The sequence below is a fragment of the Fukomys damarensis genome, unplaced genomic scaffold (genome assembly GCF_012274545.1).
Source record: "Fukomys damarensis isolate Sample0158 unplaced genomic scaffold, DMR_v1.0_HiC HiC_scaffold_17, whole genome shotgun sequence".
Taxonomy (NCBI): domain Eukaryota; kingdom Metazoa; phylum Chordata; class Mammalia; order Rodentia; family Bathyergidae; genus Fukomys; species Fukomys damarensis.
In genome coordinates, this window is record NW_022900929.1 from 21,857,162 (window position 1) to 21,883,191 (window position 26,030).

The following is a 26,030-nucleotide window of genomic DNA, read 5'->3' on the forward strand; positions in this document are numbered from 1 at the left end:
TCACTTTGTAGAAGATGACTTACAGGCCAAAAAAACATTTTTAAAGAGGAAATTGTTTTTTAACCCACAGTGGGGACATGAAACTTGTTACTATGTATTTTTTATGTCATCTCTGCCTTCCTTTTGCTGACCTGTGTGCCTCCTCCTGCTTTTCTGTACATATCTCCAACTAAATAGAAATTTAGGGGCATGTTTCTAGGAATCCCATCTGGGCTGGGGGTGGTCAGGGGAGGTCAGGTGGGAGCTGCTAGGTGGGAAGGCAGTTCTTCCAGCAGGTACATCCTCTGTTTCAAGGCTGTTGGCCACCAGCTCCACGTGGATGAAGAAAAGAAGCTCAGTTTCTGGGCTTCCAGAAGATTGGATCATAACCTGGTAATGTGAGCTTTCTGCTGTCTGAAGCAAAGGGATTGTGTGTTTGGTCATTTTTTTCCAGCTGTACCAATCTACCAACCAAATTTCTTTCCACTTCTATTTTTGTTTATATATTTTGAAAATAGTTGCCTAAATATCATGCTTTGTAAATGCTTGGCACCTGAAGGACAGACTATGCCTTCCCCCATTTCTGAATCTGTCCTGGTCCCAGCTCTTTGACTTTTACCTCCCCTACATGATTGTGGATTACACTCAGGATTCTGTGGTTGGTATTTAGTAAGTTCTTTCCATCAAGCCCGGAGTTTTTTCCTCCTTCTTTGCTGCCAGCCTCCAAGAGAGATCTAAAGGCTCTTGTTCTGTCCTGTCGTTAATTTGAATTCAGCATATGTAGCCTGTTATAAAATGCGAGACATCATCATTTGAGCAGGTCAAGCATATTCAGATGAAGACAAATGGTGCTTATTTGATTTCCTTAAAATCAGGAAATGAAAAAAGTGCTCTCTGGAGAAATCATGTTCTGGCTGACTTGGATGATAGACCAATGCATGTCCCCCAGATAAGAACAGGCTCTCGCCTTGAGGTTTTTATCTCTGAAGGACGGCCAGGACTGTCAGCTTGCTGACATGTGCATTATCCATGTCATTTTAAACAAAGTGACCTATGGAAGGGTGCGCTGTGCTGTGACATGGTAATGGGCTGTTGGATGACAGCGAAAGTACACAGTGGAAAGGGGGCCATGGATTATTCTTTTGTTTAACTGACAAGTAGAAGCTTCCTTCCTCCAACCCCCAGGAATCTTAGCTCCTTACAAGTTCGTCCCCTGGTGTCTCAGGAAGTCAGTGTGCAGTGGGTACCAGGGACAAGTGGGCAGCAGTCATGGCCCTGTATTTGAGATATTGTCACTGTCCACCTGAGTCCCCCAGGTCACATTCACACACAGCAATCATCTCCCTGTTGGGCCTCACTGAAAGCCAGGAAGGGACAACAACCTCTGGCCATTTCGGCAGATCCATAGGCATTGGTTGAGTTCACTTTCCAAGTCTGTGGCCCTTCTCCAAAAGGATGAGCCTGATTCAGGGTTTCATCAACAAGCAAACATCTTTCTTTAAAAGAAAATATGAATTCCAGAAACATAACTCACCTTCAGGATAGTAGAAGATGGTGAGGCTGTCCATTTTGCATTCCTTGTACCTTGCCCAGTAACCATGGCGTTGGCTACACACCCAAGTCCCCTGAGGTGCTGCTTTCTACAAGGCCTATCACCTGGGCTTCACCTCTGGTCACTTACTTTGGAGTCTCTGGGGACCTCAGCCACCGCTGGTCTAGATTATCACTTGACTCTGGTAATTTCTAGAATACAGCTGCCATGTACTCAGAGAGATTCAGGGCTGTGGTGCTTCTTGCATGTCAAGGGCACCCTAACTAATCCTCTCCTGAACTCCCAAGTCATTTTGCTCAGGTTTCCATCTCTGAATGCAAGCAGAAACAAAGCATCAGACAAAAATGAATGATGGGGGTAGAGAGGTAGCCCATACCAACCACACAGGGTTTGAGATGGCTGCAGGCAGATAACAAAGGGAAAATTAGGCAAGCCCAAGAAAGTGGTGATGAGGGGAAGGCATGGGCATCAGGAGTGTTCCTCTGCTTCCTGGCATGCTTTCTGCCTAGGCCCCAGGCTGTTTTTCCTTTGCACCTTGGCACTCCTGCAGGATGCCTTACCAGGAGTCCCACCACAGCCAGCAGTCTCATCAGCTGTCCCTACCCTGCCACACAGCACTTCTCTAGAGGGCTCCCAGCAGGAGCAATCAACCCTCAGTAATTGCACTTGTGCCTGCTTGGCCCTGTTGTAGCTAAGACTGTCAGGCTTCCCCTTTTGGACTGGGATTGTCTGGTGTGTATCACCAACTTGAACACCAACTTCCCAGACTGCTCTGTAGGAGCCAGGGCCCCATCAACCTCCTGTGTGTGAGAACCTCTTGCGTGTGCCCCTCGGAGCCTGGCACTAACCGGGGCTGCTTTCATGTGCTGCTTGGAGGATTCGCATTCAAATCTGAATTGCTAATGGCAGAATCGATGCCACTCAGTGTCCTGAGATCCCTTCAGCAAGCCCCACCAGGGATGCCGCGGGAGTCAAAAGTGAGACTTGTAGGGACCCACTGGGATTTCTCTCTGGAAGACTTGTCATTCTTTCTCCATAGGGATCCGCAGAACTGGCGGTCTAAAATTAGGGTACTATATTTCACACAGCTGACTGATTTAAGATAAACTCTGCTTTCCTCTGATACGAAGCTGTAATTTATAAAATGATACCCTTACTAATTAATGTGGAAGTGACTAGGAAAGGGGCTAAATAAGCAGAGCTTTCCCCAAATGCAGGAAACAGACTTGTACATGGAAAAGGCTTTGATGAGACAGAGCCAAACATCCCCGATCCTCCACTCCCGCCACGTGAATACATTTCTTATTAATGTCAGAGAACCTGGAGGACTTTTGTGAAGAGTAAAAATTTGGTGGGGAGTTAGAGAAAGCTGTGAACACACTGCATCTCAGATGTGGGATTATTCTTTGTAGTTAGAGCAAAGAAAAGAAGCAGCATTTGGCACCTTATTCACCCAAATTAAGCAATTATTCCAATCCCCCACTTGAAATAAATTGGTATCATGAGAACAAAGAGGTAACGTGCATATTTCCACATATTTGGCCTATGTTTTCTTTTGTTTCCTTGCTTTCTCTACCACTGGCAGCAGCCCATTATGTTAAGCAACACCCCCTATTTGGTTATGAAGTTAATGTAGAGATTAAAAATAATTCTCTCCCCAAAGACTCTTCCTTTCTATTGTGTGCCAATGATAGAGCCAACTGGAAGTCATATCGCCCAGGGGTCAGACCCTTGGGCCTTTGCGTCTGATGGCCCAGGGTTGTTTCTGACTCTGGCCCTCAGTACTTTGCTGCTGAGGACAAAGTCTGAATTTTCTTTTCTGCCAGACAGGATGATAAGAGTATTACCCATGTTCTTGGAACAAGTAAATGAAGGCACTTGGCTCAATACCTGCTCCATAGTAAATGCCCAGTAAATGTTACTGAGCATAATAAATGCTCATTGAATGTTACTTGGGGAAAGAAGAAGACTGACTTCCTCTTTGGAAAGCTCTGACTCTGCTGGAGAACCTGCCAGAGGGCTCCACCAGCACCTGCAGCTCAGCTGTCATCCTCAAGGGCACTCTTTCCTGGTACAGGCCAGATGCAAGTGATAAACTTTAAAGGGTCCCCAAATGATGTGTATGAAACCCCTTATCCAAACGCTGGGCTTTCCTCTGAACATAACTTGGAGCCAAGGTAAGTGTGCTGACCTGGGGACCAGATGGTGATCAAGTGAGCTGGACAAGATCTGTCCCTTCAGCATCTGTTCCCAGATGCCAGACACTGTGGGCTCATGGGGGAAAGTTCTGACTCAGTACTTTCTGTTTGAGGGGGTATCCAGAGGATCTCTAGTTTTTAAAAGAGCTTCCTAGGTGATACCTTGGTACACAAGTGATTTTAAGACTCAGTGTCTTACAACAAATGCCAGAAGAAAATTCTCCTTGCCCCATGTTTACTGTTCTTGAAATTTTTACATTTAACAGAAAGACTTGAAGGCTGCAGAGGTGTTACATGTGTTCATGTTGGCATGCCATACATGCTGATTTGTGTAGATATCTGGTATAAGCATAGAGTACACACATACACAGTCACACAGAAATGAGCCTTTCTCCTTTTCCTAAAAAAGCTTTTCACATGGCTCATGACTGCAGTTTTTCCTGCCCCCTGTTCCCTCTCTGGTCAGATAATAAGCAATAGAAATAACTACCTGGAAAAGGGGTGCTGGGTTTGAGTGCTTTGCTCTCCAGTGCCCAGCACCGTCCACTGGGACACTAGCTAAATTCAGATACAATATCACCATTTCCCTTGTCCACTCTCCCTCCATCCACATGTATACTTCTTAGTTCATTCTAACTTTTTAATTCATGTTAAACTTTGTTGTGTTCATGTGTGTGAGAAAGTGGCAGCTTCTAAGAAAAGCAGCAGAGAAAAGCTGTAGAAGCTTATATTCCTAACTCAACACAAACCACATGCCTAACTTGGCTCAGGAAGGACTCAGAAACTGCTGAGATGTCAAATTGAAGACTGGGTATGTGGCTTCTGCTTATAGTGGAAGAGTCCCATCCCTTGATTGACCATGTTTCACACTTGGTGAAGTTTGTGCACCCTCAGCAACATTCCAGAAGCTCAAAAGGCCCTCAGTGTTGCTTGTGAAACCCTTATCCTTGGTTTTAAAATAAGACATGTTTTGGTCAGGAGACAGTTTAGAGGTGCTGTCTTATTCCACAGCTAGAAAAGGAAATTCCTCTACCCTTCCAAATTTCGCAGTAGCAAAGAAAGCAGCAATTGCCCAGGAAAGGACTAGGATTGTCTTCTTCCTTGTCTCTTTTTTCCTAGCACTTTGAATGGTGCTCAGTGTTAATTAACCCCTTTCCTGTCTGTACCTCCAATTGGAGGAACTAAGAAAATCGAATTCAGAAGCCTTATAATCAACCCTGACTGTACTTCATGGATCCCTATGTCTATTTTCTAGGTCCCAACAAATGTGTTGTCTCTTCTTCAGGTTTCTGTATTTCTTCTACAGTTTCATTTTCTCATCAAACATTTCTAAGCCATTTTTAAGTTTCCCAATGTATTTGGGTAATTTCTACAGTTCTTGGCTTAGTTTCAAAGCTTTTCCATTTTGGATCCCTGATTTCCAAAATGCCCATCCATTCAAGCTCTTCTTACCCCTCCAAATTATGTCCGGGTTAAAAGGACATTTAATTGTTATTCCAACATCATCATATTTCCACTTGGCTTAATTATGTCATATCTATCCAAAACTGCTATTGGTATCATCCTTGGATTAAATTTACACTGCAGATTATTTTAAATCCCAAATCTCATTAAGTTTTCTTTTTTGTGTCATAGCTTTTTCAGACCAAACTAAAAATTGTTTCACTCATGCTGAATGCATTTGTACAATAACCTCCCCATTAGCAGCATGTTATGTGTCAGGAAAAGACAGAAAATGTACATTTTTTTTATTAAGTGTCAATCAACAAGATAAAAATTCAGGAATTACTAGAAACTTGTCAGACATCTTCAACTAAACAACTTTAGTTTTTTTGAAATTCACAGTGAGAAGGCAGAACAGGTTCCAGGTAGATATTCTGTTGTCTTTAGTGAGTAATAGAGAAGGATGCTTGGAGGACTTGATTTCTTATTTCTCATAAACAGCTGTGTGGCTTTGGGCAAGTTACCTAATGGTGCTGAGTCTTGGTATTGTCATCTACAAAATGAGGCTGGATTCAATGACATAACATTGAATATCCTGATTTTCCCACATGGCTATTTACCCCAACAATATGACAGAGCCCAGGGGGAAATTAATATGTGATTTTGTTTTCCCTTTGCTAAAATGGAAAGAAGATTCTCAAAGAATTGTTTCATTCTTTCAACTCTCTTGAATTCCTAAGTGAGAATAAGCATGGTAGACAGACATAGGCATGCCTGTGGTGACTCTTTTAAGTAACTAAAGAACATATGTATAGGCCTGATACCTCTAAAAGGGGCTTAGTTACCTCCGTGTTGGTTCATTCATTTGTTCAGACCTGTTTATTCCAAGTACGTACAAATGAACCAACATGAACGTTGTGGTTTCTTGACTCTTGGGCCTGTCACCATGTACCTGTGAGGAGGCAAGAGAGCAATTAGTTTAATCTCTGTTCTTCAACTACTATAACTATTTGGGAAACCATGGGAACTAGGTGAAGAACTAGCTTACATAATGTGTTTCAAGAACCGACGTGATTAGTAACAAGTACTATTTGATCTATTAAAGGAATTCTTGTGGAAATGTCTGAGGTTGAACACATAATTCTGCATTCACAGGGAAAGTAGTCTGTTGCTTTCTCTCAGAATGAACTATTGCCTTGGGTTTTATGGCTTACCTAAAGGGGAAGGTGATTGCTGTCAGCCTCATGAAACGCAACATGAGCCATCTGTATACCAACAGCATTTGTACTGGTGATGCCTTTATTTTACCTTGTATTAATATTACAGCGGAGGTCAAATTGACCCTCTTCTGTACATCATGTTAAGTGCTAGCTATAGACCTGTGTGGCACCTTCAGATATTTGAAAATAGCCAGAAGCAGCTTTGGCCCTGTTGTTCCAGATGTGGCTTGACTCATAGTCTACCGAGTATATGCATATTTCTGGAGGCAGAAAGAGAGAGTATTTGAAATGAGAATGACAAGGAACCCTGGAATAGGTGATTCCATAGTCAGCTGGGCTGTTTGGGCCTCAGTTCTGTCTGTGACTCTTCATCTAAAAACACAGATGCTAGTAACTTCTTGAGACAATGGAAAAATAAAAATGATTAAAAAGTATCATCTCATATTGAAGATTACCTTAAATTACCCACAGCAACTTTAACAGACATCATGTTTTGTGACCTGCTTAAATATTTTTTGTGGAGATCTATGTGAATCATCCTGTACAGCACTGTAGATAATCTGCAAGGTGCCGAACTCTAAGTTCGGTCCTTTCAGAGACTATCTTCTCAAGAAAGTGTCATCATTTTACAAATAAAGAAAATGAAATTTAATGTGGGTGCTGAGATAGATGTACAGGCCCTTCTGAGGTGTGACTTTTTTTAAAACCTAGAAAATAGTTATCTGAGGTAAGAGGGGAAAAGCCATATCCAAGGTGTGTGTGTGTGTGTGTGTATGTGTGTGTGTGTGTGGCTTTGTTTGTTTTGAATTGGGACATTTACTATGTTGCCCATGCTGGAATCAGTCTCCCACGTAGCTGGGACTGTAGTTGCCTAACACCACACCCAGCTTATGTGCAAGATACATATTTTAACTGTAGTGTATGCATGTGAGTGGAAAAGTCAGCCTGGTGGCCACCATGATTATGTAGAGAAGTGATCCATGCCGATCAGTTGGCTAAGCTTGAGCCATATTTGACTATGAAACTCGGTCATCTTTAAATATATATGCTTATGTATGTTCGTGTGTATGTGCATTTAAACATTGAGAGTTTTATTTAGTGATTTCATAGGCTCCTAGGTAGTACCCCACACCTAGCATGTGCCTGACATAGTAAGTGCCCTTAAAATGCTAGTGTTGTATCTGAGCAGTGCTTTATTATCTAAGCCCCAGAAAGGGAAAGAGAAAGGGACTTGGCTTTATCTCCCAGGCAGTCAGGGAGGAGCTCCTTCTGCAACAAGAGTTCCAGTCCAAAGCGCCTCCCTCCCACATGGTCTCTCCACACCGTTTTCCTGCTATGACCAATGCATTGGAGAAAGGGCCATGGTGTCACCATGGCTTCTGAGCTGTGCTGCCCACAGCGGTTTTGTTCATGGTTTTCATTCACCTCCTTTGGGCCCTCATGTCCATCCCAAACACCAATCCTCACCCTCGCAGAAGATCTCAGGGTCCATCGAGACCACAGGACCTTTCTTTTGTGGCTGCAAATGCTGCATGGAGTATTCCTGCAGCCCAAATGGTAGTAAATATCTGAAGCAGCCATGTCTGTGTTAAAGATTATGTATTTGCCACTAAGGGGAGAATATAGTGTTTATCGGCTGGAGTGCGGGCCGGCTGAGCTGATTACGGCACAGCACTCTGTCAGCCAATGATTTGTCCTGTCCTTTATCATCTGTGTCACTCAGCAGTGTGCTGGCAAAGGGGACGGATCGCCCCCTTCCCTTTTTTTGTACCCATTTCGTGTAGAAAATTTGTATTTACTTTGGGAGTGTAATTTGTTCCTCATGGATAATGTGACCCTGAGCGGAGCTGGATCATGGGTTAGTTGAAGTGATATTTTCCGCTAATGGTAGTCGTACATCATTGCTGTCAGCTCGGGTTAGGAGGCAAGCACATTACAGCTCCATTTTACCTCTGCAGGCATCTGGGATTATTTGCCATAACCGAGTATGACATGACCGCACTACAGAGTGCATTAAAATTTTACTGGCTTCTCAGGCAAGTCCCTGGCTCCAGTGTGTGCTTCAGGCAGGCAGTCTGATGGGGACCCCAAGGGCCTGACTTCCTGCTCAGAGGTGCTGCGGGGTGGGGGCGGTCTAAGCAGTGGCTGTTCTCCTCTGGCCCTAAGAAGTCAGCTAGGGAAAGACTACTTCACGGAGAGTCAGCCTGCAGGTGTGTGTGTCTCTGGACACCCAGACTGGCAGGTGACAGACTGCCCTGTGCAGACAAACAGGAGCTGACCAAGGTAGCTGCTCCCACTGCTCTCTCCTGATGTTTCAGCCCCCCAGTGTGGATAGGGAATCGCTCCTTCTCCAAGGAGAGCCCAGGGAAAGCGCAGGTCTTGCCAATTCTTGGGCAGACTTTTATTATTCTTGTCCACTTGTGGTTGGACTAAAAGAAGGAAGCAAGTATCCTCAGTATGGCAGATTCCATTTCCCTTTGTGAAACTGGACTGAGCCCAATATTCTCATAAGACCAGTTAAAAGTGTTGGCCAAGACATTTTACATGTTATACAATCCTCACCCAGACCCAGTGAAATACAGGCAGGATCAACCCCATTTTACTTACAAGAAAACTGAGGTTCAAAGGGGTTGGGTAATTTACGGCATAATATTGGCAGAAATAAGCTGACTCTAAAGCCTGAAGGGTTCCTAGTGTTCCATGCTACCTTGAGGTAAAAGTAACTGTTACCTAAATAATGTTTACATATAATTTACATACATTGACTCACATAGGCCAGGCGGTAACTCTTAATAGGGAGGGACTAATATTATGTGCTTTTATAGGGGAGGAAACAGAGTTATAATGGCATTAGGCGATATACCCAGAGTTCTCTCCATGGTTAGTGCCAAAACTAGGTTTTAAACTCACAGTCAGCTTTGAGCCAATGCTCACAGCCACTAAGTAGGACTCTCCCTCATGCCACATCCCAGTAAGCCTGAGCGCTGATGGGGGACAACTGGGGAGAATCACAACATGTTGGAATAAAAGAAAATGTTCAAAGAGTATTTTATCATTTCACTTGTAACTCAACTGACATCCAATAAAATATTGCTCAGAAAGATGTTCTGAAATGCTCTTTAATTAATAAGTCCTTTTCTCAGTTAGCACATTACTTGCATACAAATGGTGCTTTTAAGGTGCTTCAAAGGCATTTATTTTGATAGTTAAAACTAAGCAGTAACTCCAACAAAAGCTTCATTCTTTTACATCATTTAGCATCCTTTGTTATTCTTATTGGGAGGGCTATCATGAACTTATGTTAAATCATGACCTTTTAAGGACAGGTTCTTACCTAGTAATGAGTAAGATATGGATGAGATCCCGCAAGCTGACAGATAGAATAAAAATTATCAAAAGATCCATATTGGTGAATTCTGGGTGCTGGACACTTGAACTTTACATGTGGACTACAATGTGGATATTGCATTTTGTTCTTTAAAAAAAAAATACCTCTTCCTACCTCTCTAGACCTTTGCCTCCTTCACTTCCAAGCTTGACATATTACCCCTCCTGGAAAGAAAGAACAAGTCCCCTTACCATTGGCTATGCACCTGGTAAGGTAATAATTCATGGACTTATTCAATAAACCATATGCAAAATGAGTTATTCCTTGTACCTGCAGGGCAGTTATTAAAGTGCTGCAACACAAGAGCCTTAGAGAAGTATGGCTTTTCTCTTTGAGAAATTTAAACTTAAATTAGCACACTAAGTTCCATGCTCCCTGCCCACTCCGTTCCTTGAGCTTGCAAGTACACACAATGATCTTGCCTGTGGATGAGAGTAGGTCCTGGGGATTGACCCGAGTTTCTCTCCTGGCCTTAGATCCAATCATTCAAGTAGTAAAGGATAAGAACAAAAGTATTGATCCAGTTATCCAAAAGTAATTATCCCTCTTAGATGGTCTGTTTAGAATTCAGAAATAATTTTAAATAATGTATTCCTCAGAGACAACATGACAAAGTGCATGGATTATTTACTTTGTTTAAGTAAGGTCACACTTGTACTCTCTCCCCTTCCTAGGCCTCGATGATGAGCAGGTAGGCTCCTTTAAAAACAGAAGATATTGAAAAAACTCCCAAGTTTACCCAACAAATCAAGTACCAAGCAATCATTCATTATGAAAGGATTCATCAGGCTTCTCTAGCCAGGTAACTGTTATGTGTCTGCTTACAATGGGAGTCATAGAAGAGCCTTCATGAATCATTAAGTCATTTTAAAACTTACATTTCCATAGCTTTGGCTTTATGTTCACAGAGTTATCTCTTCAAAGGCTTTTTTGTTTCAGATAACATAAACCAACAAATAAAGAAATATATATGAGCTTTGAAATTCAAATAAGTATTAAAATCACTAAACCATCAGAAGGGTCATAGATACACAACTGGGCTTCAGAAGCATTGAAAAGGGACTCAGATACCCTTTTCATCTGTTGTCTACATTTCTTGTCCATCCATTGTAATCCTGACTGGTTCTGGGGTTTGGTTCTTCCTTTTGGCAGAAATTATGACCTCATCCATGTTTCAGTTTGTTCAGCAGAAGGGAGACTGCTTTTCCACTGCATTTACCAAGATCCAAGGAAAGGGCTCTGATTGGCTAAGATAAAGTTAGGTGCTGAGGATTAGTTATCCAGAAAAGACTGTAGGTTGGCCTAGTCCTAGGGTTGAGTCAGATGCTCATACTGGATCAGTTAGCTGTTGATAAAACCAACCATGATGTCCAACAGTGCTGCTCTGCAGATAACTCAACATGCAGCACTAAGCTGGAAGGGAGCCCAGAAGGCAGGAGCTGGCTGTACAATAATATCTTCTGTAAATATTAAACTAAACTTCCTGCTGTTTGGGTTAGGCACTTATAGGCACCACTTCATGACAGCCATAGAAACTACGTTGATAATCTAAAGTTAACACTTTAAAATGATCACAGAACCTGACAGGTGAATGCATGTTTACAGATATATTTAATAGTTGCCAAACATTCATGAACTATTTTAAGTTTTATTCACTGATTGGTTATATCTTGCTTAAACTGTAGAGGGGCACAGGGTTTTATAAAGTTCATGTGTACATGTATTTAGAATAGACTGGAATTCATTAATATTTTAAGTATAATAGATAATGAGTTATACCCCAAATATAACACAGCCACATTGAGAGATACAAAGGTCTTTTAAGTCACTAGTATGCCAGTTAGTAAATTACTTATCTAGGTTACAAAATGAAACCTACTTTTCTAAAGGGATTGTAGTCATCCCAGAGTGCTTAATTTGTGTCCAATGTAGTTCTTCTTGAACTATACCAGGCAGCCTTACTGAAATAATTTTCTAAACCTGGAAAGTAGTAAGCTCTATCATAGTTTCTTGCAGGCAAACTTAGCCCCCACTGTGTGCTGAGCCAAGCACTACCTTGGGAACTAGGAATAGAAGAATGACAAAGGCATAACAAGCCTTCAGAGAGATGTGGTCTAATTGAAGAGAAAGCTAAGGCACCTTGATGAGTTATAAGACCCCTGTAGTATATGCTGTTTCTGAGGAATGGCATGAATGCAAATACCAGAACCATACTGTCTAGAGGAGTCAGCATTTGGGTTAGATCTCACTGAAACACATGAAGCAGATAATTACTAGGTAGCAAGGATGGTGAAGATAATGGGCAAAGGGAAAATTATTTGCAAAAAGCAGAGTTGTGAAAGGTTTAGCATATGGAGAGGAGTGTGAGAACTTCTGTTTATATAGACAGAGTTCACAGACAGGTGTAGGAGAAGATGAGACTGTGAATGTAGATCGGTATATATAGGCCTCGTGTGGCAGGATGAGAATTTGGGCTTGATCCAGACCACAACCCAAAGGACTTTTTATAGGTGAATGACACATCAGATTGGACGTTTTGTAAGAGAATCTAGGCGGTGGCATGAAGAATGGGATGGGAAGGAAGGAAACTGGCTAGATGATCAAAGAGAAAACTATGATAAAAGGATAGGTGAGAGGAACTGCTGTCAGTGTAATGGGGAAGAAAGGGATGCGATTTGGGGGGCATTTCAGAAGTGACCTGTCATGATTTTGTGACTACTAGGATGGAAGGGCTAAGGAACAACTTGGGTGACTCTGGCTTCAGGTAAGGCTGATGGGTAACTAGTGACGGTGCCATCCGACAGATGTGAAAGGGAGGGAGACCCAGGAAATGTGAGCAGGAAGGGTCTTGTAGGACCTTCAGCTGGACAAAGTCACAGGGTGTACACATCTATGATGCAGGAGTGTCCAAGCTCTAGGTCATTATCTGAGAGATCAAATACCATCTGAGTAGTGGAGTCAGTTGGAGCGATGGGCAATTTGTCTGTCTCTATACTGACACATATAAATGATGACAATAACCATTAAGAACAAAATAACTATATATTAAGCTTACTACCTAATGTTTGTATCGAGTTTTATTTTCATTATAAAACTGAATGCTTTTGTTTTTTATGGTGGCAAAATACACACAAAAACACTTCCCTGTCAGTATTTTTAAGTGAGCATTTCAGTAGTAATTAAGTACCCTGGCATCATTGTGCAACCTGTGTATTTTTTAATACCATGTGTGTTAAATACCATGCTGTACATACACTCACTTGTACCTCACAACAAGCATCCTGATGAAACAAAAATAAATGAAAAACTTGAGATGAGATGCACTGAGGCAAATCCTTCGTGCCTTCTTTGGTCAATGTTGGGGTTATACTGTATTACCATTAATGATAGCCTAGTGTCTTACTTCTCCTAGACCCAACAGGCCTCAGATTCCATAGTGTCCTTTGATTTACAGGGACTCATCCCCAGAGCTCAGCTTCCATGCTGTTGGTGGGCAGCTGAGAGGAGCTGATTCACCTTTGCTGCAAATGGGCAGGATCAGCCCTTATCCAGGAAACTCCTGGGATTCGAGGGCCTGCTGGCCTTGGCCTGTCAGAACCGCAAGTGTGCTCAAAGACTAAAGGGCTGCCACGGGGGAATGAAGCCGTGATGCGATGCTGGCTGGGCAAGCAGCCCTCTGCTCTGGACTGCTTCAGTGTTTTAGTCAACTGGCAGGAAGGGAGGAACTCGCTGCTTCCATTGGCTTAAAATCATGAAGGAAAAAGGAATAAAGACAGAGCCATTTCTTCTTTTTCTCCTTTACGTTGGCCCTTTGGGAGCTGTCACTCCTCTGATGGCTCCTCTTGAAGTCACTCTGCACAGGCAGAGCTGACCCTGTGCCGAGCAGGGCACAGGCTGCCGAGCTCTGGACTCCTGGGGCACTGACACTGAGCCAGCTTCACCTTCGGGAAGACCTGGTAAGTGACTGCCCGTGTGATGTGTGCCAGGGTGTCAAGGATACCAGGCCCCACCACTTCTAGTCCCACCATTAAGGTAATCCTTTCAGGAAACATGTAGTAATAGGGGAGATTTTGCTTTTAATGTGGAAAAAGCATTAGGCTTTCAGAAAAATTACAAAAGTAGTGCAGGTTGTTCCTGTATATCCTTCATTCAGCTCCCCTGAATATAGGGCCATAAGGCAAATAGCTAAACCAGCAAATTAACATTCATATGATGCTATTCAGTACATCTACAGAGTATTCAACATCTGACTATTTCCCCAGTTGGTCCCTTTTCTGGTCCGGGGATTCACCCAGTGTCATCTCACACTGCAGTCATTTGTGTCCCCTAGTCTTCCAACTGGGACAATTCTTCAGTGTTTGTCCTTCATAGCCTTGAGATTTTTCAGGAGTCCAAGCCAGTCATTTTGCAGACTATCCTTAATTTTAATTAGTCTGGTGATTTCTCCGGATTGACTGAGGTTCCACATTCCAGGCAGGAATACCAGCAGAGAGCTATGTCATGCTTCTGGTGGTGCATCATATCAGAGCCCATGAAGTCCTCTTCCTGGTGATGTGAATTTTAACCATATGGCTATGGTGTTGTCTGCCAGGTTACTCCTCCGTAAAGCTACTATTTTCCCTCTTTCAAATTATGTCATAAGGATCTTGTGGAGAAATACTCGGAATCTATGTAAATACAATAAAGCTTTGGTTTGTGAGCATAATTTGTTCTGGAAACAGGCTTGTAATCCAAAGTGCTTGTATATCAAAGCAAATTTCCATATAAGAAATAATGGAAACTCAGATGATGCCTTCCAAAACCCAAAAAATTCATTAAAAATTATTATAATACCATATTGTAATACAAAATAATAAAACATAATATAAAAATAAATTAATGTACACTTACCTTTGAAAACCTTTATGGCTGGTGTGAGGGAGATGAGAGAGGAAGGTTATTGTACAGGACAACTTTCACAATTACTAACTAAATCACTACTATCAGCTCAATTTAATCTTTTTCTTTTCATACAAATTTTAAAAAGGGACATATCTATGACTTGCTTTTGCCTGCCTTTGAGGATTTCGTGGAAATATGACATTGCATTGTCGTTATACAGATTCATCCCTTACACTGCTGCAGCCTTATTTCCAGCTTTTCCCCAAAATTTTGTGCTGTTCCCTGCATTCTACTCATCTCCCTAATCTCATTTGAAGTGAGGGATTCCTTCGCCTTTTTCTCCTTCTCTGCAGACAAGATATCCTCCATAACCTCTTGCTTATTGTGAGCCGAGCACTCACAGTCTCACAGGTTGGGTGGGGTCCATTGGCTCAGTTGTGATCATGTGACGTTCAGCATCACATGTACTGTTATTAAAAACCATCGCTTGTTTATCAAGTTATATTTGCTCATCTTGCAGAACACTCACGAAACAAGTTACTCGCAATCCAGGGTTTTATTGTACCTGTTTCCCACCGTACTTTCACCTACTAATCTTATTCCTCATCATTGGTTATTGCCCTTAGCAGTTATTATGGTGATCTTTGCCTAATGGTAAAACATATGCTTTAAACTGGCTAAAGGCATCCTTTTGCTGTAGAAAGGGCTCCAGCTCTGCAGCCCAGCAGGCCAGGGCACAGCTTGCAGAGGTTTGCTTCCATGGGCCCCATGGAAGCAAGACAATGTGAGGTCACTGAGCTTTATGTACAGACAATGCCTGGAAAAGCAGAGGTGGGGACCCCAGATCCAGCTCCAGCAAGATTTCTGTATGACTGTGACCTTAGACATTTTACGTAATGCTCGTGAGCTGTTGCAGTTTGGTTTTGGGTGGTTTTTTTTTTTTTAATATGAAAATAAACATCTAGAATGATTATGGCCCTAAGCAATAAATATTCCCAAAAATTCAGGTTTCATTCTTTCCCACACTGTTACCTTTCTTGGTTCCCTAATCTACCCCCTAAAAAATCATAACATGCATCAGCTGCTTAATCATCATACCCATCAGCTCCCCAGAAGCAGGCAGATCTTTTAGGAAATGGGTCTTGAAGAGGCAGAAAAGGATCGCAGAAGCTGGGGACATGGACATGTCCTCAAGCTGTGAAATTTGCAAAGAGCCCTACACAGAGGTGACCAGAAATCTCTCAGTTTTGGAGGAATATGAAGTGCCCAGGATAGGTAGTGGGCCTCAAGGAAGACTGACGGCAAACAAACCTTATTGTCTGTAAGGAGAGCTCAGCAAGTTCCTTCTCCTCGTTCACTCTGCTCTTCCTTTTTCAGAGTCTTAATTTCTGTTGAATTGGCTACTCTTTTGTGTTGTGAGGGGTTTTGTTTTGTTTTGTTTTATGGCATTGGATGTCGAATCCAGGGCCTCATGCACATTAAGCATGTACTCTACCAACTGAGCCAAGCTCAGTACATAAGGTGTTTTAAATCCCATCACCAAACCCTGGGTCTTCTTTCCTCCCTATCCTCCCATGGCTGAACTCTCTGCCATAGACCCCAACCTCAGGAGGTGCTCCCTAGCAAGTGTGCACCGCATGTGCTGTGTGCTTTCGGACAGAGAGCACCGTGAGAAACCTCCCCCACGGCACTTGGTCTCGATGGATGTGAGCTTCAGGCACATTGCAGCATCCATTCACTCTGCCTCCGAGACAGTGATGAGGATTTCAGTACTGGGCTTGCTGTCTAGGAGGGCACACATAGGATGGAGAAGGATGGTGCCAGGAAGATATCCGTGGACCCTCAAAGCATCCTTTCTATTAAAGTAACCCCCTCCTCAATATGGGGAACTAAACGCAGGGCCTTCACACTGATGTGCACCTCTAGTTCTTTCTATTTTTAATTTTTAGACAGAGTCTCACTAAGTTGCCAAGGATGGGCTCAAACTTGTGATCCTCCTGCCTCAGCCTCCCAGAGTGTTCAGATTACAGGTATATGCCACCTTGTCCAGCATTCAGTAAAGTTTCTCTTATGGTCAGACGTGAACATGGCTATCAGCCTTTTCTAGAGTTTGACCTTATTGAGTCCTGCGGGGAGATATTGTTTATGCTGTGTTCTATTGTAGTAGTAGAATTCCTAACAGCACCTCTGACCATGTATCAGTTTCTTATAGCTGCTATAATGATTACCACAAACTTGATGACTTAAAACAATAGAAATTTATTTTCTCACAGTCCTGGAAGGTAAAAATTCTGCATCAGTTTTACTGAGCCAAAATCAAGGTGTCAGCAGCACTCCCTTCAGAGACTCCACAAGAGAATCTATTCCTTGCCTCCTCTAGCCTCTTGTGGTGCCGGCATTCCTCTGCCTTCTCCTTTGCTGTGTGTCTGACTTCACTCTGCATCTCTCTTTTAGGGACATTTGTGATAGCTTTTAGGGCCTTCCTAGATAACCCAAGAAAATCTCTTTATTTTAGGTCCTTAAGTGAGTTACGCTACAAAGGCCACTTTTCCTTTTAAGATACCATTTGCAGGTCCTTACAGAATGCATACAAGGCAGACAAGGACAGGTAATTCAGGGCCTTTTACATTTCCTTGCCTAGCACAGCCCATTCTTAAGGAACAAGGGAGAAGGGAAAAGCAAGTGCCTGGCAAAAAAAAGCCAGGATTTCCATGCCTCTGAGAAGTGGCAATTGTGTCACTTTAGAGTTCTGTTAGCAAGAAAGAAGTGGTGGAGGTGGCTTCTGATGAGACAGAGAACAGTGCAGTGGTTAGACTGCAATGTCTGTATGAGTGTCCTTCCTTGTTTTGGAAACTCTTACTGCCTCAACTCCTCTGTTGCTCCTTCCTTGCTGGGTCACCCTTCTGAACTACCCAGTCATTGAGGTGCTAACTCTGCTGATCTCAGGCAGCTACTGATGAACAAAGTAGGCTTAAGATTTGGTCTTGGATTCCCAAGGCCCAGAACTCATAACCAATTGCTGATGTGACCTTAAATAAATCATTAATCCTCTCTGGAAACTCCGTAAGAATTTTTATCCCAAGGCCATGGTGAGATGTGAAGTGCCAACTGAAATAGAACTTTGGACCCCCAAAATGTCCTGAAATGCTGCCTGTTAATGGGGTCACTGTGAAAAGAAGTTATCTGCTGCTTATCAGCCTAGAACAGTGATGGTGAAACTTTTAGAGACGGAGTGTCCAAACTGCAACCCCAAACCCATTGACTTACCACAAAGTGCCGGCACCGCCCCTGCGTGCGCTGGTATCCAGTGCTCGGCTTCTGGGGCCATGCTGAGGTGACTTGGCTCAGACAAACAGAGGGGACTGCAGTGCACATGCCATAGGTTCCCCATCACTGGCCTAGAATCATATTTCGAGAGTTCAGTTCCCTACAGAGTCCTCACTCTTTCCCTCCTAAACCACCCACACCACACAGACTCTTATATTTTCTGTTGGTTTGTAGCAGTTGGTTGTTCGTGTCCTTTGTTCTATTCTGATGAGGAACATTCCTTATATGCTATGATGGTACTGTTTTGACTACATTCCTGAGTGGAATTGCAGTGGCAAATGGAGAATGTCAGGTGAGTTTTGAGCAATTACAGGTTAAGCATTTCTAATCTGAAAATACTTGTTGTCCTAAGCCTTTCAGATGAACAGACCTAAGATTTCTATCATGTTTGTGTCCTCTGGGGGTGGGTAGGAGGAAGTGCCTAAATGTGCAGCTTTGTTTCCACTCATGCTGGTCCAGCTTGGACCCCCATTCCTGGTGGCTTTGGTCCTGGAACACCAGGCAGCAATAATAACAAGGACTGACGAGGAAAGAGGAAAGATGCTGATAGCTTATGTGTCTGGGCTAGGTGGCAAGCTGAGGGAGACCTGGCCTATAGAGCAGAAGAAAGGATGTGACACCTGGTCCCGTGGACGAACAGGACCGTGGGGCCTCTGAGCAGCTGAGCACGGAAGGGCGTGCACCGCCCACCCCTCACTTCACTGTTGATCTGAGGGTTGTGCATAGCCATCCCAACCCAGAAGTGTCTGGTAGGATGTGGGAAGTTGTATTTCCAGAAGCATCCACAGGGCTTCTGCTGCACACTCTGCCTAGCAGAGTCACAAGTTTGAAGAAAAACATGACCTTTGGACTCAGGAAAACATGTTTTTTTTTATGAGAGCTATGCCACTTCCTCGCTGTGTGAGCCTTGTCCTTCACCCCATTCCCTCTTAGCTTCCATATCCTTATGTTCAAAGCTAAATGATACAACTTCCTGCCTGCAGCCTCATTATGAGAATGAAGTATGATGTTCATGCACACGTGTTTTGCATTGTGTACATCACGGTGCTTTAAAATAAACCTACACTTCCCACCCAACACTGCTACGCAACAACCAGACTGGCTTCAGCATATGTGCCCTGGCCACTTAGCACCAAGTCTAGCCTCATCTGAGATTCACATAGTCCATGGCTAAATTGTTACTGTAATTAGCCGTCATTTCTATAAGCTCTTAGCCTTATTTTGGAGAGAACTCTTACTTTGCAGAGTTTACTTCTTATCCTTGGCAAATCATTTTAAATTCTCATGGTACTCACTGAGTTAACATCTATCCAAATGAACATGTTTGCTCCTAATGTGAACATCATGTGTAATTTGGGAGAAATTCTATTGTCGTTTAGCATTAATTAATGCCCACTTAGTGTAAAGTATTCGGAGACACCAGCAACCACTTGATTTCCAGGTCACACAGAGAGGATGGAAGAACTCTGAAGGGGCAGGGAGCCCATGGCAGGGCTGGACTGAACCACAGGCAGGGCACCTGCAAAGCCCTCCGTCCACAGTAGGTAGGACAGCCATTCTGGCTCCAGGAGGCTGGTTCACACCCCCAGGTGATCAGAACACAAAGCAAGTTCAACCCACCTTTCTTGGCTCACTGTGCTGAGGAGAGGGCCTGCCTCTGCACCATAGACACACACGCGTGCACCCTCATGCCCCTCCACCACCCTTCCATGACCTCCCTTCCTGGTCACAGACATCCTGGGTGTCGATTTTTATATATTTATATATTTTTAACCTGGTTTCACCTGGCTGCACAAGTCAACTAGTGGGCCCTGGAGCATGACCTGTGATTTGCTTAGGCCCTGCAGTCTGGGCTCCCCTACAGAACCTCCCTGCTGCCTGGCTTTGGAAGGAGGCTGCCAGAGAGGCCTGAAAGAGAGTTCAAGAAGTTGTGTCTGTCCCCACCGCCCCCAGGCTGGTGTTTATTGATGGCCCCACTTTTATTCAGAGGCACCCCCATCCCAGCACTCACACAGCCAGTCCTCCATGAGGATTTCTCTCTTCTCTGTGTTCCCACCTTAGATTCATGCTCTCTTGGGCCCGAGGAACAACAACTCAGAGCACACCGGAGAACTCAGTCCCAAAAGCACATGGAAATGGTCTTAACATCTTTTGTTCATAGCAAGTAGAGATGAAATACTGTGGAGAGATGGGCGCTTTTCTTCTTCCTGGTGGGAAAAGTGGCCTTGATACCTAGTTTTCCTCCTGTATGGTAGGACTGTAATGTGTGTCAAGGACTGTGGCACTGTGCTGTGGAAGTGTTCCTTCCATCTGTGTAATGCAAACGCTCCACACACTGAGATGCAGATGCGTGATTTTAACAGACCCTGGCTGCAGTTAAATATGTGTAACTCACATTTTACTGAATGTAATTTAATTTTTCTCTCATGATTAAAAGTCCCTTCAGAAGCTCCCAGATGGTCATGTTGAGCAGCACTTGTCATCTCCTGCACACAGAGGTGGTGAGCTGACAGCGTAGCACAGGGGACATCCACTGGCTGCCTTGTTCTCCCCATTTCCAGGGGCCCTCAGGCCGTCCTTTTCGGGTTTGAAGAGGAGAGTGGAGCACAAAGCCAGACACCCTCTCCTTTTTGCCCCTTCAAGGGCTGTTACATAGTAAACAGGGCCCTTGAGCCCTGCGCTTGCTTCTCGGACTCTGCCCTCTCTGTGGCTGCCCCTCCTCCCTGGAGCTGTCAGGGGCTGGGGGCACCCAGGCTGCTACAGCTCCTGAAGTGGCCCACAGCAACACTTCAATTCACGGTGAAATGATTTCCTCTGCTTCGTATAATTTAACCTGCCCACATTGCTAAACTTCTATATTACACATTTCTGTCAGGATGTCAGAAGAAATGATAAGCCTCCTTGAAACTCCAACCAGTATTACATGCTAAGAACGTTGCGCCGGGGCTCCCCAGCCCCACCCCTTCTGGTACATTTCTCAGATTTTTAGCGTGGTCTCTCAAGTATAAAGAATACCCTACTTCATGACCCCAGCCTCTTGTTAGCTGATAGATGAAATCTTTTCTTAGGCTGACTCCCTTGTCTATTATGTTTTCAAAATTCAAGGTTTCTCTTTAGATTCTTGGATGGCTGCCAAGTGGTCGGGCTTTGTTAGTAGGTGAATTGCTCTTCTCTTTTTTGCTCCTTAAGCAGGAAGTAGTTGTTTTTTAGGGTGAGAGAAACAGGGAGGTATCTCCCACCTCCCTTCTGTGGCTTCGTTGCTATTTCCAGGCAGTTGGTGGGGAATATTCCTTTACCCTTTTGCAGGAATTTCTCCTCAGGAGTAAACCCAAATACAAGAAAGCCATTTCCTTGTCCGTGTGTACCATATTGTCTGACTGGAATTGGCCGTGGAGCTTCTTACAACTTTGCCTCTGCACCTGGACCTCTGAGGGGAAGAGCACCATTGTCCCAGCTGCTCTGACAAAAGTAGGGAGAGGCTGAGGGTGGTACAGTTGCCTGCTCCTCTCTGTAGCTACACCCAGCATGGGACTCTTCAGAAATACCCAAACTGTACACAGTCCACAAAAGTCGCTCTGATCCATAGCTGGGTTCTGTCTTCTCCCTACAGGAGGGAGACTTGAGAATCTTTGTGCACCAAATAGGAACAACAGATGTTGTGTTTCTGCCCATACCTGTTTTTACTTTCTCTCCTGAAGTTATGTCCCTGGACATAAGTGGTGGGGAAATGAAGTCTGCTGAAATTGAGGCAGGATGTTGTTTTTCTTAGTTAGGAAGACTCCAGGACGAGCATCTAGAAGAAATGTGTTTGATTCTCCAAAGGGGTATTTTCAGCTCTGGGTAAAACACATTGTCTTAGTTACTTTCCTGTCACTCAGCCATAATACATGATACCCACAGATTAAAGAAGGAAAGGTTTATTTTGGCTCAGTTTTAGAAGTTTCAGTCATAGTCAGCTGGCTCCAAGGAAAAGGGGCATGGCAGAGGAAAGATGGCACAACAGACAGGAAGCAGAGAGAGATCAAGGTAGTGGGGTGAGACACCCAGGCCACACCCACAGTGAGCCCCTTCTGACTAGACCCCACTTCCTAACAGCAAGTCTGCTATGCAGCCCCCGCAATCCAGTAAGCTTCCAAGAGCCCCACCTATGAGCACTTGAAGCTTTTGAGGTGCATTGTAGATGTAAACCACAGCACCCACTGAGTGCGTTTCTCTGCCAAATCCTTAGCCCAGAGGTGGACTTCTGCATACCTCAAGACCACGTTGCCAGAATACAGCTGAGCTGCAGTATTTCAGCGTCAAAGCAAGCCCCAGGCTCTTCCAAAGCACCACACTGGCTGTGTTCAGAGAAGACATTTTACCAGTGTTCTTTCTCAGTTACTTTTTGGGCACCATCCCAGAGTGTAACCTAAATCTAAACTCAGACAAGGTACTGTTTGTTTTGCAAACTACACAGCCCAATCACCTGGGCCTAATTACCTGCACAATTCAAGTAATAAAAGCAGTGCCCCAGGCTCCATTGCAGCCTAGAGGTGATAGGCTAGGGATTGGAATGTGGTCTTGGGGGTGTCCTTTGGGTACATGGTGGATGAGCCCTACCTGGCAGGTTCGGTAAGATTGTCAAGTGAGCCAAGGACAACAAAGCCAGACTAAGTGGCAGAGGGTTTAATGGTCCTCGGAACAAAGTCTGCCCCAGTCCTCCATGCTCTCTCAGTATTTCATGACCATGAGTGTATCTGTGTGACAGAAAAGTAAAAACTGTAGGAAGCATGGGAGACCCAACTAACCAGGCAGCCCCATAGTCATACAGTGTTGGCTCTTGGAATCATTCCCACAGCCAGGAGAGGAAGAGACATTGTTTTCCACATTGTACAGATGATAGAATTGCCTCTGGTTAGTGAGCCTCAAGACCAGGTCTCAAGCCACAGAGGGAGACCAGGAGCCTGAACAGAGCAGCCTGATCTTGAAAAGGGGTCAGTTTGTGCTGCAGGGGCACGTGGCTAGAATGAGACCTCTGAGACCAACCAGCCTGGATTCCTAGCTGAATTTAGTTCAGCTATCTCTGCCTCTGTTTCCCTTTCTCTAAAGTGTGGCTCAAGGTGTCCACACCACAGTGTCTTCCCTTGAGAAAACTTACACAGATGCTCACACAGTGCCCAGACCGGCCTGTGATTTTCTGCTCTGTAAAAGCACTGACACTTGGAGGGGGTGGTGTGCCCAAGAAGAAATAGGGGATCAATACATCCTGCTGGTAGTGAGCCCTGGGTTTGGGAAAGGAAGAAGGTGAGTGATAACAGGTAAGTCCAGGAAGGCGTTTCAATTTCAGGTCATAAAGGACCCTGAATACCACTGGATTAGTTCAGAGTTTTAATTTGATTTAGTATGTCTTGCTTTGGTTTCATGGAGAAACAAGATGATGAGATTTTCTTTAGGGGAAGATTATGGCAATAATAAGAGTGTTAAGAAGTTACCCTGAACACCCTGGATAGCCTTAAAGGCTGAAAAAAGGAAGTTTTATTTCCTGTTGTACAGTGGCTGTCACAGTTTGTCAGTTCTGGGAGCAACACCTTTAATAATAACAACAGCAATGCCTAGAATCACTGCAGAGATTTGCTTCCAGAATATGTTTGTACTTAGCCTCTGTTTTAATCTTTAAACTATCCCTTTGAGAGAAGGAGGACACAGGAATTTTTTCTCAGTTATGTACCACTGTGAGCCCAGCTAAGTTATTGAAAGTTGATTATGGACTCAGCAGTACGATTTGGGTCCCTGCATTCCCACCCCAGGCTTCCCACCATTTCCCTCTTACCTGCACATTGTATTTGAGGCTGTACTTCATTCTCTCTGAGGCTCTGAGGTGGTAATGATAACATCGATAATACTAATAATGATCGTGGTAACAGCTTACATGGAGTGAGCATTTGCTTTCTCTGCCTGGAAATTTACTTTGCCTGGAAATTTGCATTGTTTTGTGCAATTATAAGCTCTTCTTTGTAGCTAAGACCTGATGAAATGAATTACTGGAGGATGCTGTAGAATGGCGTCATGCCCTTCTTGGGTCTCAGTGGCCCAGGTGCCAGGAGTGGAGTTCTCTGTCATTTCAGATGATCCTCCCTAGCACCTGGGGCACGTGGAGGTAGACTGGGTTCCCAGGACATCAAAGCCCTACCCTGAGCTGGCATCAACCAGAGGAGCTTAATTTTTTTTTATCTTTTTCATATATTAGCTTTTCTCATAAGAGTGTAGTTGAGAATGTGTTCTTTAAACAGCTTTTAAAAGAGGTTGGCTTTATGTTTTTGGTGTTTTATTGAAAAAGCAAATTAAAAAAATATGAATGGATGAATAAGTAATGAGCTCACTAGATGGGAAAGTTACATGATGAAGCAAGTAGAGTAAAATGCTAATGGTAGACGTCAGTGCTGAGTATGTGGGTGTTCACTATAAAAATTATTTTTAATATTCTATATGTTTTGAAATTTTATAATACAAATTGGACACAGAAACTAACCAAGTAGATAATTTCTAAGGGTTCTTCTAGATACTTTAAATATTATTTTTTGTGCCTCTCCTTAAGCATTACTGTTGTGCTCCTATACAACTGTGGGATATGTGGCAAATCTTTTAGTCACTGTTGGAGCTTACCATTAAAAAAATATTGGCTGGAGAAAACAATTCATGTGTGTCACTTGGGTCTCCAGTACCTGATCCTAAATTTTGAATTGACATTTTAGTTAGTTTCAGCTTAGAAAGCTGTTGCTCTCCAGGTCTCCAGATGGAAGATTGTTTGGGTGTGAACATCTCCTATTTCAGGGTCCATCCGTACATACAGTTTCTTGGGGCTCTCCAGCCTCAGAAAAGGCACTGAGTTTCTGTTCACTCACTTTGTTAGAACCTTACAATGCACGATAGAAACACTAAACAGTAGAATCTAGAAACCTATAGAAAAGCCCAGCAGAATTCAGTCTTTAATTCTTACCTGAGTGTACTTTTGTCTATAAAAGCTGGTTGCACAGTCTTCTCATCTCACATACTGACTTTAGTGCAAGAGGGACCTCCATGCCCCCTTGATAGAGCAGTAGAGTGGACTTTGTCCAGCTCATTATTAGGAAAGCCTTGCCAGCACATTCCAGGGAGCTTATCAAGAAGTTTTGACAAAGCAACGTATTGAGTGGCCTCTGATGGCTGGTAAGCGTGGAAGCACCAATTAATTGACAAGGATCACACTGTCAACCTTTTGAGGCCTTGGAATATATCTCTTGTCTTTCCACACTTTTCCAAGTCTTCATCCACTGCCCTTGGTAGATTCAGCATGGCCTGCACCCACGTGGAGCACACCTCCCACCTTTGTTCTTGTGTGTTTGCTGGGTAATTAATTTCACTGTGCTAGTGTGGAAATAATCTATTAAAATACTCAGGCAAGACAACATGGAGAGGGAGGAAGGAGGTTGGAGACTGGCAGAGGGAGTTTGCTCTGTTTAATTGGTTCTTTCACCTAATGGTAGTTTGTCAATTAAGGGGATACTTAGAGAAAGTGAAATTAATCCATGTGGGTCAAAAGTAGCTATGAATTTTTAATCAGAACACAATGTTCAACAAATCTTTAGCTCTGCTCAGTACAAATGCAAGCATCCCACCAGCATCTTCTAGAAGGATTGGGAAGCGAGCAGGAAAGGGAGGTGTTGTTAATTTAGAAAATGCATGCCTCCTCATGTACTCCCTGTGACCTCTACAGAACCTCTTCAAAGCTCTTCTGTTTCTATCATCTATTGCATTGCCTAAAGCCTAGTAGATACTCTATAATGTTGCTTTTCTGAAACTCTGAATCCCTATTATGTGCACAGCTTCTGAGTACTCCAAATAAGTTTGTCCTAACAGCTATGCTCTAAGAACTTTCAGTCTGGTTAAGGAATTAGAGGAGACATTTGTGAACCAGAGTCATTCATTCAATAAAATGTATTGTCAAGTGCTAGAATGCGTGATAAACAACCTGAAGAAACATCATTTGCTGAGCACTCACTGTATGCCAGACACTTCTAGGGACT

The 26,030-nt window shown here is 43.6% G+C and overlaps 1 protein-coding gene across 1 annotated transcript in view; it reads left to right on the forward strand.

The window, feature by feature from the left end:
• Positions 1–26,030, forward strand: part of Auts2 (activator of transcription and developmental regulator AUTS2) — a 1,133,790-nt gene that overhangs the window by 821,144 nt on the left and 286,616 nt on the right. The gene's annotated exons all lie outside the window — the stretch shown is intronic.